The 18,263-nt window shown below is 37.9% G+C and overlaps 1 pseudogene; it reads left to right on the top strand.

Moving 5' to 3' along the window:
- Positions 1 to 744: 744 nt before the first annotated feature.
- LOC107660515 (gamma-aminobutyric acid receptor subunit rho-1-like) lies at positions 745 to 16,637 on the top strand (annotated as a pseudogene).
- The last annotated feature ends 1,626 nt before the right edge of the window (positions 16,638 to 18,263 follow it).

The following is an 18,263-nucleotide window of genomic DNA, read 5'->3' as shown; positions in this document are numbered from 1 at the left end:
TTGATAACAGAACTCAAGCACAGGCTGTCTGAACTCAAACTCTTCATAAATAAAAGGGGAAAATACAAATCTAAATTTGTCCATGCAAAAACACAAGTGAAGCCAGACTACAGCCAAACGAACTGAAAACAAAAACAGCCCATGGTAAAACAAAACTAGAACAACAACAACAAGGTAGATATCATGAAACTAAAGGATTCTGACACAGAGACCCAAACCAGACCCTAGGACTCATGTGGAAAGTGTGTTTAATAGACATGCAATTCATGTGAATGCTGAAGGAAAACAAGTTTATTTAAGCATGCAGCATCGTTAGAAACCCCTCATAAATGGCCCTCGGGGGGCCCCCTTTGACGTCGGGCCCTTGGAATCGTCCTAACCACCACCACCAGAAATACCATTTGGAGGAAATTAGAACAATGCTGAGTGACTATACCACTCGATTATGTAAGTGTAATTCAGATAGCACATAATACCCACCGAACATTACATAATATACAGCCAGCAAATGTCTGTTTCACCCTCTAACCTGCGAAAGCTCCTCCTGGATGCGAGACAGCAAGGCTGCAGCAGACAGCAGATCTGACCTTCACATTATTAACGCAGATTAAACGCATCTGAGTGCGGTACATGGCACGTCCTCACAGGCTTGCACGGTGGCAATGGATCGTCTTTAAGAGTCCTCCAGTGCTGTTTTAATAAGTTTTAACGGGATTTGCGTGGCTGTAGGTTGATGTGGGCATCATGCACGCTGATGTCTGCTTTCTGCTTTGCGCGTGTTTTTTCTCCACTGGAGCGCTGCAGCTGCGCGGACAGGTGCTTCAGACATGCAGCCAAACCAGGGACAAACCCAGCTATTGGGTTGTTTTGAACCCAACCGCTGGGTCAAAACAACCCAATAGCTGGGTTGTCCCTTTTTAACCCAGCGCTGGGTTATATTTAACCCAGCATTTTTTAGAGTATACTTTATTTTGTTGTTGTTGTTGTTGTTGATTTCTACTTGCTCTTTATATTACTTTATTGGCTTTATTTGTGGTGCATATGGATTAATATTCAGTCTATTTTTATCATTAATGCATTAATGACCGATACGAAATACCAGCAGATCTTAATAAACACCACAAGACTCAGATTTGTGTAGGATTTTAACTGACATCACATGCAATCAGCTTTACATAAGCTCAGGCCCGATTATGACACTGATTTACTGTGGCTCTGTGCCACAAGCGTTCACTTATCTGCCCGTATCTTCACTAAAGTTCACACCAACTGTAAATAGCAGCCAAACCAGGTGAGTGCATCACCTCACTCATGCATTCAACCATTCTTCATGACAAACGTGGAAAAAAAAGGAAGGTGTAGACGCGCGCTGAAAGGTAGATGGGATGTCGATGTGCCATTTCCAGTGAGTGATGAGTTTTGGACGAATTCGTTGGTTTATTAACAAATCTCTTTTTTCTTCTGTGCCATATAGTTGAAAATATCGGAAAAGGAATAATCTATAACACAATATATTAGCCTACTTTAAATAAACGTGTCTGCACAACTTCTTTTTAGCTGAATTCATGCAGATAATGCCATTCTCTCTATATATTTATATAACAAAAAATCTTTAAAAAATAGAACAATGAAACATGACATAATGAACTATTTCTAGCTCTTTAATTAGTGTGTCACTGATGATGTGAAATCCTTTGTTCAGATGCTCAGATTTTCTTGCTTCTGCTAAAACACACAAGATGCTGTTCGGAACATTCTCAAACTATGATCAATAGTTCTAGCATCATTAAAGCAAAAGAGGGAAATAACAAACAAAGACATTTTATTTTTTTTCACTCACATTGTTACATTGATTATTTTTGATGTTGTATTTATGCAGAATATAATTCTTCCCTTTATGGATCTTCCCTTAAGAGTATTAATATTAAAACAATATGCTTGCTTGCTATTTATTCATGTATTTATTTATCCAGCATAATCATTAAAGTGCCTAATTTATTTTCTGACTTGTTGTTGTTGTTATGTTCTGATATCTAATAATGTCAAATCCTGCATCCTATCAGATCCAAACGAGAAACCACCAGAACAGAGAGAGAAGCACGTAAACCTGGCAGGTATAGCACAAATATACAGTTCATTTAATTTGCTCAACTTTTATAAAAATATCATATCTATATAACCACATTGCTTAGATTTGTGAGAGGTCTCAGTTTCAAGCTCCCCGTACTGTTGCAACTTCTAGATGGTTGAGTGAACATTAAAGTAATAATATTTGAAAAGTGATTTTTCAACAGCTACTGTATGATGTCATGCAAAAATGAAGGGGTTTACAGTCTTGCTTTTTAAATGTAACATAAAGTAGTATTAGTATATTAATTAACCAGTCAACCAATTCTGCATTGGAACTGTTTTGACATTTACTGTGATTTTTTGTGTTTAACAGCACTTTACCAATGAAAAGTCCAGATGTCACAAAAGCTCCCGTTACGAAATCAGAACAGCTCCTCAAGTTAGATGGCCATGACTTCACCATGAGGCCTGGCTTTGGAGGTAAGATGAGAAGAATGCGTTGAGCCCCAAAAACAGAAGATAGAAAGCACTTTTGAAGAGTTTCCAGGCTTCCTATAGAGCTAGAAATGATGGGCTATGCAGAAAAGTCGTCTAAAACAAAATATGTATTCTAGTTTAATTATTTTAATCATAACAGATATACAGTAAATAATAAAGTTTATCGCTGGTTATGCTAAAGAGCATATAAATTAACACATAAATGTAATCATTACATTTTATTGTTGCATTTATGTTAAATCAAAACCAATCAACGATTACTCTAAAAAATGCTGGGTTAAATATAACCCAGCGCCCGATACGAAATACCAGCAGATCTTAATAAACACCACAAGACTCAGATTTGTGTAGGATTTTAACTGACATCACATGCAATCAGCTTTACATAAGCTCAGGCCCGATTATGACACTGATTTACTGTGGCTCTGTGCCACAAGCGTTCACTTATCTGCCCGTATCTTCACTAAAGTTCACACCAACTGTAAATACTACCCAGACAGCAGACCATTTCGGCCCAGATCCGGCCCACATCTGGCCCGCATGGATTTCACATGGGCCAGATGTGGGCCGGATCTGGGCCAACACTATGTTGCTGTCTGGGTATGGTCAGATCAAACCCAGATTAAAGGTTATGAAAATATTGTCCTAAGGTGAAGGAAAACTTGAAATTGCATCATATGACCCCTTTAAGTTAAAATCTATCAAATTTTTACAACTAGTGCACTGGAAGACTGTTTAAAGCTCATTTTTCTTCATTTCAGGGCCTGCGATACCCGTGGGTGTTGATGTTCAGCTTGAGAGTCTGGACACCATCTCTGAAGTAGATATGGTAGGAGACTGACACGTGTGTTTTTAAATATGGCTTAGAGATTTCAGAGTGCATCATGAATGCTTCAGTGCTATCCTGATCTTTTCCACTCTGAGATTGTGCCACAGGATTTGGATTAGGGCAAAAGCTCAAATTCAGCAACCAGTAACCTTTCCAAGCACCCTAGATGTGTTGACAAATAGCCTGTTTTTTTCTTATATAGAGGGCTCTTGGGATAGAAATGAGGCTACTGTTTAAACTGTTTATGTTAAGACGAATGGCTGATTGGATCGTATGCTTCAGGACTTCACCATGACCCTGTACCTGAGACATTACTGGAAGGACGAGCGACTGTCCTTTCCCAGCAACAGCAACCAGAGCATGACCTTTGATGGCCGGCTGGTGAAGAAAATCTGGGTACCTGACATATTTTTTGTCCATTCCAAACGATCCTTCATCCATGACACCACCATGGAGAACGTCATGCTCCGAGTGCATCCTGATGGCAAAGTGCTCTACAGCTTGAGGTAAGTGTCACAGATCACTCACACCCACATGCATTCTGAGGATCGTACCACAAAGCTCTGACATTTTATTCAGGCTTGGCTTTTTCTTTTTAACAATTGACCTCTCCAAACAGTGGAAACGCTCAATTTAATCCAAATCAAAGCTCGAGAAACAGATTGCCAGCCATCAGAAAAGTTATGTTGCATCCAGCTTTGCTGTAAATGTATGACATAGAGACTCAGAGACTCAGATTTGCTCAATAAACAAAAAGATCTCGTTTTTCCATCAACGCTCTTTGATATAAACCAACAATGAGTTTTTTGACATTTAGTATCTCCATGTTTGCTATTACGTTTTTTGTTGACCAAGATCTGTCATCTCTAGGAGGCGCTGATCCTGGTTTTTGCTCTAGATGAGTGAATGTATGGATTAATATGTGGGAATCTGTGGGATTTATGCAAGCCACATGTAGATTCAGACACAAAGCTGGCTCATTGGTGAGTTTTAATCTCAGAACCCTCCCCACACCCAGTCTGCTGGACTAAATTACTTTATTCTTCTATGTACATCTCAATTTGCAATCTATAAGTCAATCTGTTATGTCAAGGCCAGCTCCTCCCTACACCCTCTCAACCATTTCATCTAGTATCTGTCCTTTTATCCAAGACCAGATGGCTGATCTGTAGGGTTTTGCTATATACAGTGCATTCAGAAAGGATTCTAACCCCCTCCGTTTTCCACAGTTTGTTATGATGCAGACTAATGCAGACTTAATCTAAAATGCTTTTAATAATAGATTTTTTTACATCAGTCTACACCCAAAATGACAAATCAAAAACCATAACTACAAATTCATAAAAAAATATAAAAAAGACTGCACTGTAACAAAATGTGGGAAAATGAAGAGAGCTGAATACTTTCTGAATGCATAATGTCTTCATATTAATTCCTTATCAGGTAGGGTAGGGTTTTGATATTATTTATTCCATAAAAAAGTGGATTCTCCTACTTCTGGCATCTGGTTGTACACCAAGAGCTCAGCGTTTAGCTAATCACATCAACGTGGCACTCTCTCCTGGAAAGCAGCTCAAATCAGTCTTGAATTTACTGGTCCAAGACCAAGCGGATCTGTTTTCCTCACCTCATAGAAACTTTGTTTGACTTAATTTTTTGCCACAATGCTGTCAAACATTGAATCAAGGTAGGCTGCTGCATTTGCTTACAAATCAAGATTGGCTAATTGGGGGCACCAGGAGAATTCCTGGTGGGCCGGTCTGTTTTTTTTTTGGCCACGAGGGCCAGTGTTGTCATGCCACTGGGTTGAAATATGGATGCTGCCTATAGACTGCCTGCACTCACAGCAGCCCCACACTTTTTATTTATTAATATCTCGCAGCCCCACTCGCAGAGTGCAGCCTGCAGGTTAATGATGATGTAATTATCTTTTGACTCCACCGACAGCGGCACCTTGATAAAAAAAAACATTGTTGGAGATATGCAGACACCCTGTCTACTCCTAATGCTTCGATCACAGAAAAGTGGAGATTGTGCCCAAAACATGGATTTTTTTTCCTTCCATTTTTCTCCAAATTTTTCTTCAAAGGCTTCTTAGCTGTGTGATGCGTGTGTGTTATCTCCACAACAGCCAAGACACCATGGTTGCAGTTTCCATGATTTATTTATGTGCGGCAGAGTTCTCTTCATGTCCTCAGATCAGTTGTGCGACAGTTTCTCTTATGAGGTGTTTCATTATAGATGTGAAGAATTTCTGTGTACATTAAATAATTTTGACTTGGAAGCAGATGGTTGAGGTTAAACTGTTATAACATTTGCCAGGATATGTGTTTTCTGGCTGTGTAGACAGGAACTTGGTCCATAGAAATTTCAATAACACACTGGTTCAGTTTTCTTGTTTCAGGTTTTGTCATGCCTCTGAAAAGATTGGTGGGGTCATGTACATCCTCCTCAGCATGATGCTGTGGAAGGAAAATAGAGATTTGTGTAATAAGTGGCTGACTGTAATCATTTATTCAGTGATTATACGCCATTCAATCACCAGTTAAAAATCATTTAAATGTCAAACTGAAGATGTATTTCCTATATATCGGCATCAGGGCTTGACATTAACTTTTTAGCCCACCAGCCACTGTGGCTAGTGGTTTTCCAAATTTACTAGCCACTCAGCATTTTCACTGTCCACAATTTTGTTGTTGGAAAATTACGTTTTATATGACTTAATACTGCATACAAACATTTATTTAAATTGATTTCCAGGTCATTTTTGGACTATTTAAAGGGCATTTTTCCCTAACTGTATTAAATGCATGCATCATCTTTCATATCAAATTCTTACATTTTATTAATAATTTCACTTAATATAATAGGACAATAGAGGGCTGTTACCAATTAAATTAAATTAGTATCAACAAAACCAATCTTTCCACTGCAGAAGAAACAGAAAAAGACCGCTGTGTGTTGCTCAGAGATGCGCGACTGTTCTGCTCTGATCTTTGTTCGGAACTATTTTCATTAAACTAATCGAGCAAAAACAGTCAAAGTTGACAATATATCCTTTCAATAAATTAAAATTCAAATATTGAACTAAAATGTATATTAACTGCTCGTTTGAACTCTTGTATAAAATGTCAAATTTGCAATTGTGGTTTTCAGGGAAAACTTCACTCTCTTGGTCGCGTCATGTTGCTTAACTAGGCTGTATGTTATAAATATTAGGGGTGTCCTCGACTAAGGATTTTCATAGTTGAATCGGAATTTTTGAATCTTGCCGATATTTGACTGATAGTCAAATCATGTGTTTTGGGGGCGGGGCAAAATACATTACCAAGAGTCAAGTCAGACATTCTACAGTCATAATTACGTTAACACACAGGGAAAATGTGTAACGGACGCCTCTTAGGGGTGTCCTCGACTAAGGATTTTCATAGTCGAATCGGAATTTTCGAATCTTGCCGATATTCGACTGATAGTCGAATCGTTTTGGGGGCGGGGCAAAATACATTTCCAAGAGTCAAGTCAGACATTCGACGGTCATAATTACGTTAACACACACGGAAAATGTGTAACGGACGCCTCGCAGATACAAACGGGGTAAATAATGTTTTATGTTTTGATTAAAAGATAGTTAACATTAAACGTCAGCGAAACCCTAAGAATTCACAACATTTTTTACAATAGTGCTCTCATTATAATGTTATGTATATGACAGTAGTTATTAATGTTCTGCATTTCTGTTTTGAGCTGCGCGCCCTGAAGATGAACAGTAGAATGAAGCATTTGATAGCAGGTTTTTAATCAATGGGATTTAACTCATCATCTATCTCATATAGAATATGCTTCGTTATTTATACAACATAACGTCCAGAAAAAATCCAGTCTTTCACTCTGCCTGTGACAATTTGAGTCTTGTTAAAGTTTTAAATCCCTGCCGCCAAGATGCTCCTCTGTCGGTCACGGATTATGGAAAGTGAAATTTAAATCTATAGGGGTGGTTGGATTTATTCACGCATGTTTAAATATTTATTTGAAGCTTCTTTCTTTTCAGATTCTTATTTACAGCATTATTTTAATAGGCTGTATATTAACTTATTGGGAGAAAACCAGTAGTTCTGTGTGAAATCAGACATTTGAGCACCCCCATATAGTCAAAATGGCATGATCATAACACCCCGCGAATATTCGACTGTGAGATTTGTAGTCGAATCAGGCTCCTCCTATCGAAGCATCGAATCTTCGACTATTCGGGGTCACCCCTAATAAATATAAAAACTAAGTTACATTTTTAGGTTTCTTCTGTGTGCAGTTGTGTTAATTTGTTTTCATTTCTCCACGAGGTTCTCTCACAGACAGGCTGCGTGAGCCTCAACTGGCACGACTTTGTTACTGTGGATTATCCATTATCAATTGCCGTTTACACCGATGTAATAAAATAAGAATCATTCTCGCCGAAATTTCAGCGCTTCCCTAATTAGAAGTTTTAATCAGATTAGTTGTCTGGTCGGGTAAGTAAAATTATCGTCTTTAACTTGCCCTTTCAAAACATCTACTTGTCCCAGGCAAGCATTGATGTCAAGCTCTGTTACTGTATATAAAATTCAACCAGCCAAAGTGTCTAGTGGGAGTGACTGTGTTACTCGCCACTGCTAAAATCCACCCGCATTTTGCGGGTTGGCGGGTGTTAATGTCAAGCCCTGATCGGCATAGGAGGCTGGATCTGCAGGAGTAAGATGTGCGAGTTAATGAGAAGTCATTAAAGCTTTTATTAAAGCTGCCCGCATTCTCCACTAGCAATAACATATACTTCAAGTGAATAAGGGACAGACAATGAGATGTTTTAGCACGGTGGCGTTCTTTACTAAAGAATATACAGGCGAGGAAAAGTGAGGAGTAGGCACAGAAAGTTGCTAAAGAGAAAAAATGGGGGACTTCCAGGGTTTGCAGTGTCAGGACAAGTGTGCATTGGGAGCTACTTCATGGGATTAGACAGACATTGAGAGCAAGTCCCCGATCTTTAATTTCTATCCTATGTTTGTGGGGTTCTGCTTGATGAAAGGAATTGCTGTCAAGTGCTCTTGATCATGCAGCTCCATCCAGGTGTGTGTGTCACTGATTGTGGGTTTCAATGAAATAAATCCTTGGTTTGTGCAAAAATAAATTAGTGCAAATCTAATGACATAGCCTTTTTTCACCAGCCTTTTATCATGGTACAGTGGTAGCTCCATTATTTTGTTTGGGGAGCTATGTAGTATCTCCACCTCAATCCTGATCCTTGGCCTCAAATGGCAGTTATTGACCTAAGTTAATGTCTTTTTCTGAACGCTTTTGAGAAGGGCTTCTTGCATATTTCATACACTTTCATAGTAAAATGTCCTGTGATTGGTGCTTAAATTGATCCAGAACAGGTATTATACTCTTGTTCGTATTGTGGCAGTCTGAAACTGCCACTAAAGGGTTAATGCCCTAATACAGTGTCTTGCGAAAGTATTAATTAATTTAACATCTTTGTAAATTTATTAAAAATAAAAAACTTAAATGATTCCATTGCATAAGTACTCATACCCTTATCTGGGACAGTTGACATTTAGCTCAGGAGCATTCATATTGCATATTTTGTTACTACACCTCGAGTGAAGTTAACCTGTGGCAAATTCAATTGAATGGGTATGATTTGGAAAGGAACACATGTCTTAATAAAAGGTCTAACAGCTGAACATGCATATCAAAGCAAAAACCAAGCCCTGAGGTCAAAATAACTGCCTGTAGAGCTCAGAAATAGGGTTGTGTCAAGCCACACATCTGGGGAAGAGTTCAGAAAAAACTCTGCCTCATTGAAGGGTCACAGAAGCATGTAGTCTCTGTTACCCTTAATAGAAGAAGTTTGAAACAACCAGAACTCTTCCTAGAGCTGGCCTCCTGGACAAACTGAGCAACTGATGGAGAAGGGCTTTGGTTGGTGTGGTGACCAAGAACCTGATGGTCACTCTAGTTGAGCTCCACGATCATATGTGGAGATAGGAGACATCTACAGAAGGACAAACATCACTGCAACACTCCACCAATCCAGTCTTTATGGTGGTGTGGCCAAACTCAATCCTTTCCTCAGTGTAGACACATGCAAACTCTTGGATTTTGAATAAAGACTGGGCAGAAGGTTCACCTTCCAACAGGACAATGAAACTAAGCACACAGCAAGAGTGGCTTATAGACAACTCTGTAAATGTCCTTGAGTGGCCCAGCCACAGCCTGGGATTAAACCCAATCAAATATTTCTGGAGAAACCTGAAAATGTGCATCTGCCCCCATCCGACCTGACAGAGCTTGATAGGTGAAGAGGTGAGGAGAAGAATGGCAGATAATTGCCAAATGCTGATGAGCAAAGCTTGTCGCATCAAACAAAAAAGACTTGGGGCTGTAAAGGTGCTTCAGCTAAATATTTAGTTAAGGCAGTGGTCCTGGTGGACCCCTAGCCCTGCACATTTTGTATGTCTCCCTTATCTAACACACCTGACTCAACTCATCAGCTCATTAGTAGAGACTGCAAGACATGAATTGGGTGTGTCTGATAAGGGAGACATACAAAATATGCAGGGCTAGGGGTCCTCCAGGACAGGTTTGAGAACCCCTGAGTTAAGGGTATGGATACTTATACAATGTACTTATTTCAGTTTTTTATTTTTAATACATTTACGAAGTTGTGACAATTCTGTTTTCGCTTTGTCAATATGGCGTATAGAGTGTAGATTGATGTGGAAAAAATGTAATTTAAAGCAGTTTAACATAAGGCAGCAATGTATCAAATCGTGAAAAAATATGAAGGGGTATGAGTACTTTCGCAAGGCACTGTACATACCACCTACACTAAATCCCAGCCTAAACTAATAATGTTAACAAAAGCAAACATGATAAAAACACATTTGCTAAAGCAACCATACCATTTTAGCCCACTTCTACAAGTCGTTGAGCTCTTTTATTTTTGATTCATGTTTCATGGGACTTGTAGTCGAGCACTTCACAATGTAAATGCAGTACTGTACTAGGTGAGCTACCAAGCAAGTTTACAGTATATGACAGTATAATTTGTGTAAAAGGAATTAAAGTTGTGCAGTGAATTGTATGTATAGGTACCGTTTTGGAGTTATTGGAGATATTTTTCTAATGAGCCTATGTTGCTTGTTTGGTGTAAGAGTTAATGACTGATTTAAAGGTTATTTGAAATAATAGCATATTGAAAATGATAGCAAAAATGCAGGGTCCCAGATCAGTTCAAAGCCTATTTGTTAACAAGATTCATCCCACTTTAAATAAATAAGATTATTATGAATGAAATTATGAAATAACATTTGATTTTTTATATTTTATTTACTTATTAATTCCTCATGGGGTTACAGCCCCCTTTAGTATAATCATTTACAGTTGAAACTGCTAAAATAAAGGAGACATATATCTATATTGTGGATTTGTGACACAATTTTTAATTACTCCAAACACATTCAACAGGGTTACAGTCACAGCGATGTGCAATATGGATCTCTTTCTCAATATTTGGTCACTTTCCCCTGGACACCCAGACATGCTCACTGGAGATTGAGAGCTGTGAGTCTAAACACAACGCAACTGATGTAAACATTTTCATGTCATGTATTTTGGAGTAAAGCAGGATATTCTGTGTTTATTTCGTGTTTGTGAGTTCATATGTATTTGTGTTATTTTGTTTGGAGATGCCTATACTGATGATGACCTCATGCTGTACTGGAAGAGAGGAAACAAATCTCTGCAGACGGATGAGAAGATCTCTCTCTCTCAGTTTCTCATTCGGGAGTTTCACACCACCACAAAACTAGCCTTTTACAGCAGCACAGGTATGTCACAGTCATTACCATCCTCTGTATTGTCTCATGTAATTTAAGTCATGTTTCATAATACTATAATTCCTGACTAGTAAAGACTGATAAAGCAGCTATTTGTCATTTTTGATGCAATGTAAAAATAACCAAAACGGCATGGCCTCAACAGTTAAAGATAGTTCAGTAAGAGGTAAAGTAAAAGTAAAATGTATCTAGAAGGATACAGACATATTTTCTTTTCCCAACCCTTTAAATTAATCTAAAGCCCATGATTTAGATTATGCTGTGTCAACCCAAAGTAAGAACCTACATTTGCTGCAAGCTAATGGTAATAATGTAAATAATTTCGTATTGATTGAGATGATAGTGTGATCGTTAGTAAAGAGTTGACAGTACCATAATGAATGTGTTGTAGAAACGTTAGGACAGTTATTCACTTACACCAGTGCTGTCCAATCCATTGTCCTGCAGGGTTTAGCTCGAACCCCAATTAAACACACCTAAACCAGCTAATCAAGGCCTTCAGGATTACTAGACACTTTCAGGTGTGTGTGTAGGAGCTAAACTCTACAAGACAGTGGCCCTCAAGGAACAGGACTGGACACCCATTACTTAAACTAGTGATATAACTTAAAATCATTTTTCTGTTTATAGTTGACTGTGAAAATCAAAACAGGATGCTTTGCAAAGATTAAAAAATAAATAAATAAATGTCACATTGGCACCACTCTAATAGTGGTAAAACATCACTTTTTTTTTTTTAATTTAAAGTGGGCATGACCCTGTGTACTTTCTAAATGCTTGTTATTGATTTACAATTCATCCATTCATATGTTTCCTTTTTTTCTCATAATTTTTTTTTATCAAAATGTCATAATTGGATCTTGTGGTAAAATGACAGACTTCTATCTGGTGAGGGATTCTCCAATCATTTGGTCCAATTGAACAGGCCCCTTCCATACATTTGTTTTCTTCTTTTTTTTATAATCTGTCTCACGTGAATATATTTCACAATATTGAAGATTGATTCTACTCTCTTTGCATCACCAATTTTAATATACAGTATAGTTCAGTCATGAAACTCTAAATGGCGCAGGCTGACGGGTTGTTAACATAACTGATATTCAGTTGCATATGCAGCCAATGAGCTTACTGCCTTGCATTTTTTAGCTGGCTAGCATTCACTTGAAATTTTGCAGCGCACTTTCAGAGTTTCTCTGAAACTCAACAGCTAGATAAGTAAACGGTCTTCACTCTGATTTCAGTGCATTATTGCCTTCGTCAGATTGACATTTTTAAACTAGGAAACATACAAGTTGTAAAACTACGCATTATTTGTTTGCATTTCATTGTTTAATAAAGACGCTTATAGTAATTCTAAGTACTTTCGTGTAGCTGTAGCAGCAGTATGCAGCTATTCAGATCGCTAGTTTAGTGAATTTTAATAGCAGCAGCACACATAGCAAAATTCAGACGCAATGTTAGAAATATTATCACCAGCCTGCATGGCAATCCAATTATTGTTGTTGCTAATATAGCAGAAGCAGCAGAAAGTACATTTAGTTGCATGAAATTTCAGTGATAAGATAATGCTTGGATGGTAGTGAACTCTTTAGGTGAAACAGGCATTTATTACTTTGCTATTCAATTCAACAGGGTTTATAGAACTCTTCAAAGCGAAATAAGCATTAATTGGTTGTTTGTTTATTTAATAAAGGGGCAGTAGCAATTCTAAGTACTTTTGTGCAGCAGTATGCATAGCTATTCAGATCGCAATGTTGGCAAATTTTATAGCATGCATAGCAAATACAGATGCAAGGTTAGAAATAATATTAGCAGCAGCATGCATAGCAAGTCATATTATTATTGTTGCTAATATAGCAGCGGCAGCAGAAAGCGCATTAGTTGCATGAAATTTTAGTGATAACTCATGGAGGGTAAATTAAGTCTTTAAAGTGCAATAGGCATTTATTACTTTGCTTATTCAACAGGGCTTACAGCAGGTTTTGTGCAGCAGCAGTAGATTTTGCTTAGCAAATTCTGATTAGATATTAAAACCGCAACAGCTTGCACAGTAAATTTCTACTACAACACTGTGAATATCATTAACAGCAACAGCATGTACTTCAACTCAGTATTGAAATGTTAGTGAATATTATAAATAGCAGCAGTAGCAGAAGTTTTGTTGCGTTGGCCGTATCACACTGCATACATTGCGGACAGCTTTACCTATCGTAACGTGACACCGCGTTAGAGTAAAATAGGCATTTGCCTACTTATATGCCTAATTAATGGAGCTTACAGCAGTTCAGTCTCTTGTGCAGTAGCAGCAGCTTGCATAGGCATTCAGTCATCAAGATTTTTCTCAGCAGCAGCATGCACAGCATTTCTATGTTGCTAATTTTAATTTGGAATGAGCCATGCATTTAGCAATGATGTGTTCATACAATGCAAACATTATTGTTCTTAATATGCAATATAAATATTTTAAATTATCAAAATAAATGAGCAGCTGCTTTTGAAGCAGAATTAGTCCTGGACATGACACCACAACTACAGGGTGTACAGTGATTTATTCTTTCACCAAATATTTTGTTAGCTTATTAAAAAGTTAAAGGTAAGTATTTCCATTGCAGTAACATTGATGAACATTAATGAAAAAAATAAATAAAAAATAAAACTCTTGAATGACAAATTTAAAGCTATTTGCTCAGGCCGCCTGAGCCTGAGCCAGGTGGTTGCTGGGGGTTACTTCATCTATCAGCCTACAGTGTGATTCCTGTTTGTTAATGACACACATAGTGCGCGTTTCTATCTCGGTCTACCTTCCATTAGCCCAGAAACATTTAACTCAGGTCACTAGTTTAAGCTATCTGGTCAACCGATCAGGTACACACAGCAATAGTGCACTAGTGTTAAGCCATTCGGCAAAGCCGGCCCAGGCTCACATTGATAGCAAACACACAGTCTCATGGCTCTCCGCAGCAGCAGCAGTACATATGTCTTGGCAATAGGTCTGCTTGTTCTGGGGGGGTTTATCTTTTATATTTCTTCTGCCTTATAGGGATGATTTAAAGCATATTATTGTATAGCAGCAGCATACAGTACATATTTAATTGTTTTTTCTTCTTCCAGCTTTGTTGGGGGGTTATTTTATATGCTATTTGTGCAGCAGCAGTATGTCTTAAATACTCACGGCACCGTATCGCCGTATGCATTGGCAGTAGCAAGTTCCTGTACTTGCTTGCAGCAGCAGCAATAATCTACAACTACAGCAATAACCAACAGCAGCAGCAATTCAGCAGCAGCAGCAGCGTAGCAGATCTATTCTGCCAAGACCAAATACATTAACATTGTCATATCCATCACCATGCTAAAAATCTTCAGAGAGTTGTCATGATTGAAGTATAATTCTTAGTATAATTTCATATTGCTTACTTAAATTTACTTCAAATTGAATTCAAATATAGTAAACATTAACACTGATAACAAGCTATTTATTGAGAGATCAGCATCAAGGCAAGAATGTTCTACAATAAACTGCTATAGATGTTCAAACTAGCTTTAAAAAAAAGAGAAATGAATGTGCAGTTTTTGAGTTTGAGTTTATTCAGTCTCTAGCAGGGATATTCAGTTCTGTTCCTGCAGGGCCACAACCTGGAGAGTTTAGTTTCAACTCTAATTAAACACATCAGCACCAGCTAATTAAGGTCTTGAGTATTACTTGATTATCACAGGCAGATGTGTTTGACTAAGTTTCCCTCCAGGAGCAGAATTCAATAACCCTGCTGTACACCTTGATCACTGGTGCTTTGTAATGACTAAAACTGGCTAGGTTTTTCTCTTCAATATTCTCTGCAGGTTGGTACAATCGTCTTTACATCAACTTCACTCTGCGTCGTCATATCTTCTTCTTCCTGCTTCAGACGTACTTTCCTGCCACTCTGATGGTCATGCTGTCATGGGTGTCATTCTGGATCGACCGGCGAGCTGTTCCTGCACGGGTTCCTCTGGGTGAGATGTTTCAAATGAATTGTGTAATTGCATCTTGCTGCAAACCACTTAAGCATGTGTCATTTCATCATTTCATTACGCTGCATAAAATGTCTACAATAAACTGATCAACCTGATCTCTTTGTAGGCATCACAACGGTGCTCACGATGTCCACCATCATCACTGGAGTGAATGCAGATCTTAACAGGATGTGCTGATTTTATCAAGGTATCACCACGGTGCTCACCATGTCCACCATCATCACTGGGGTGAACGCCTCCATGCCCAGAGTCTCCTACATCAAAGCTGTGGACATTTACCTGTGGGTCAGCTTCGTCTTTGTCTTCCTGTCTGTGATCCGAGTACGCCGCTGTCAATTACCTGTCCACTCTGCAGGAGCGCAAAGAGAGGACGCAAAGCAACAGGGTAAGCTATAACAGTTTAGTTATCATTTATTACGATTTCTTCTTCTGTGGTTAATACAGCATTTTAGCAGAGAAACCCATCTCAATTCACAGTGATGTAGAATCGGTGGTCGGGGCTAAACCGGCAGCGATGTGGAATTTGTGGGCGGGGCTAAACAGGCAGCTATGTAGAATCGGTGGGCGGGACTAAACACAGTGATGTAGAATCGGTGGGCGGGGCTAAACAGGCAGCGATGTGGAATCGGTGGGCGGGGCTAAACAGGCAGCGAAGTGGAATCGGTGGGCGGGACTAAACACAGTAATGTAGAATCGGTGGGCGGGGTTAAACAGGCAGCGATGTGGAATCGGTAGGCGGGGCTAAATAGGCAGCGATGTAGAAGCAATGGGCGGGGCTAAACAGGCAGTGATGTAGAAGCAGGCGTTGATCTGCGGAGGCAGTGCTTATCCATCACAGAGTAGAACATTACAAAAGCTGTTATTTTGGCAGACTGCCTTCAATATAAGCTGTTTTTATACTAACAAGAAAGTTTTGAGTTCTGAAACTTACAGGATGTTTTATAGTACAATGGCCTCTTATCTGTCAAAAGATCAAGGGAACTTAGGTTTCTCAGTTCATGACCCCTTTTAATTCAGATCATGTGATGTTACAAATAATGTGTGATTGTGTTATGCAGCAGTTGCCGTGTACATGTGGAATGACCCATCCTGGTCAGATGATGATGAGCAACAGCTACAGCGACATGGACATGATGACCACAGGGAACTACGGCATGTCGGAGCTGAACGGAGACAAACAGGAGCAGTTCCTGGTTCATCTGGTCCTGGATAATGAGCAGGGAGCTCAAAGACCTGCTGTAAGCTCCAGCAGCAGCTTATATATAGACACTCATGCCATAGACAAATACTCAAGGGTCATCTTCCCTGGAGCCTACACACTCTTCAACATCATATACTGGTCCATCTACTCACAATGACTGCTGCTCCTTTACATTATATGACATTTGTGTAAGTCTGGGAAATACAGATTACCTATGAAAATCTGTTTCTTTTTTATTACGCTTGCTTCTCAGCAATAAGTGAATACATATGACTGTATGTGGGCAGTTGACATGATGCACTGGTTTTTTCTCCTCAAAGAAAAGGTTTATTTTTTCATTTTCCGTATATATTTTAGTCTGAATGGCAAAGAACATAGATTTTGTCAATAAATATCAAATTGCTTATTCAGATTTGTTTAGCAGTTTCAAGTAAAATCTGTAAATTGTACTGATGTGATTGTCCACCGCATGAATTTTTAAATACATAAGCGTATGAGTAACATAGATCAAAATATTATTTAAATACAACATTATTGTTATTATTACAGTATTATTTACGGCTGATTCTTTTTTCCTTTTTTTGAAATGAGTGGTCATGCATTTTTAGATCCTGAAAAACTCAAAAAATCCATTTTAATCTCGTAGGACCCTTGAAAATATAGCAAATCCAGTTGCCCTCATATAATGGACTAAATCTGTAATATTTATGTGGAACAAATTTGAAGTTTATTTATTCATTCATATAGTTTCGTACACTAACATGAGATCTTCAGCATGTTTAAGCATAAAATACAGTATGTTTTACTTATGTCTGTCGATGCAGCATATTGGCATTATGTGTCATGATCTGATCATGTGTCAAAATAGCTGAATAAACTCAATAGTAATAAACTAGTAATAAACAGCTTTTTTTATTACTGTGCATATTATTTACATGTTACTGAGTGAATATTATTTTATGGACTACATGGAATATTTGTACTTTAAATTTTTAAGACCTCAGAACCACTGAAATGAACTAGTAAAGGCAAAAATATGATTTAAAAAGTGAAAAGTCTGTCTATTTTAAAATATGTCATGTTTAATTCAATGTTTTCAGGAAGTATATAATTTCATAAAGTTTCACATCACAGAGTAAATAAAAATGTCCAGAGTAAACAAGTCTTTAGAGAAAACATTTAGAATGAATTTTCAGAAATAATTTACTTATGCTAAAACAAGAAGGCAAGAAGTGAATTTTTACTAATAGAAAGTACTTTTCAGATTTTTTCCACTATGACATTAAAAGCTATATTGATGATGTGCTAAAATTAAGTGCATTATAAATCAATAAATTAAAAAGTTAAGGTGGAAAATCATTTTTATGCTTATAAAAAAAAGAATAAGAGTTTCTATTGTCCAGTCAGTTCTGTTTCTGTTACAGGAAGCATTTCTTATGTTCTTCAAATAACGTTTGAGATGATTTATTTTTATGAATATATTTATGCATTATAGATCAAGACATCAATACAATACATTATTGTAGATTATATGAACTTTTGGCTGATGCTTTTCTTGTATCTCCTGAGTAGTGTAAAATACAGTGTTTTTGGGAAATAAAGTTTTGCCTGATCTGCTCACATGAAACAGTGTATTCTCTTGTTTTAAAGCTTAAACACATGTCAAGTCAACTCTCCTTTATTTATAAAGCTTCATGCAACAGATGTTCAAAGCAGCCTCATAGTAATAAACAGAAAAGAAAAAAAAAAACAGAATCAATGATGCAAATGTCATCTAATACGA

The sequence above is a fragment of the Sinocyclocheilus anshuiensis genome, unplaced genomic scaffold, assembly GCF_001515605.1.
Source record: "Sinocyclocheilus anshuiensis isolate Anshui unplaced genomic scaffold, SAMN03320099.WGS_v1.1 scaffold659, whole genome shotgun sequence".
Lineage (NCBI taxonomy): Eukaryota > Metazoa > Chordata > Actinopteri > Cypriniformes > Cyprinidae > Sinocyclocheilus > Sinocyclocheilus anshuiensis.
The sequence above is the reverse complement of the archived record's forward strand: the minus strand, read 5'-3'. Positions and strand labels throughout refer to the sequence as shown.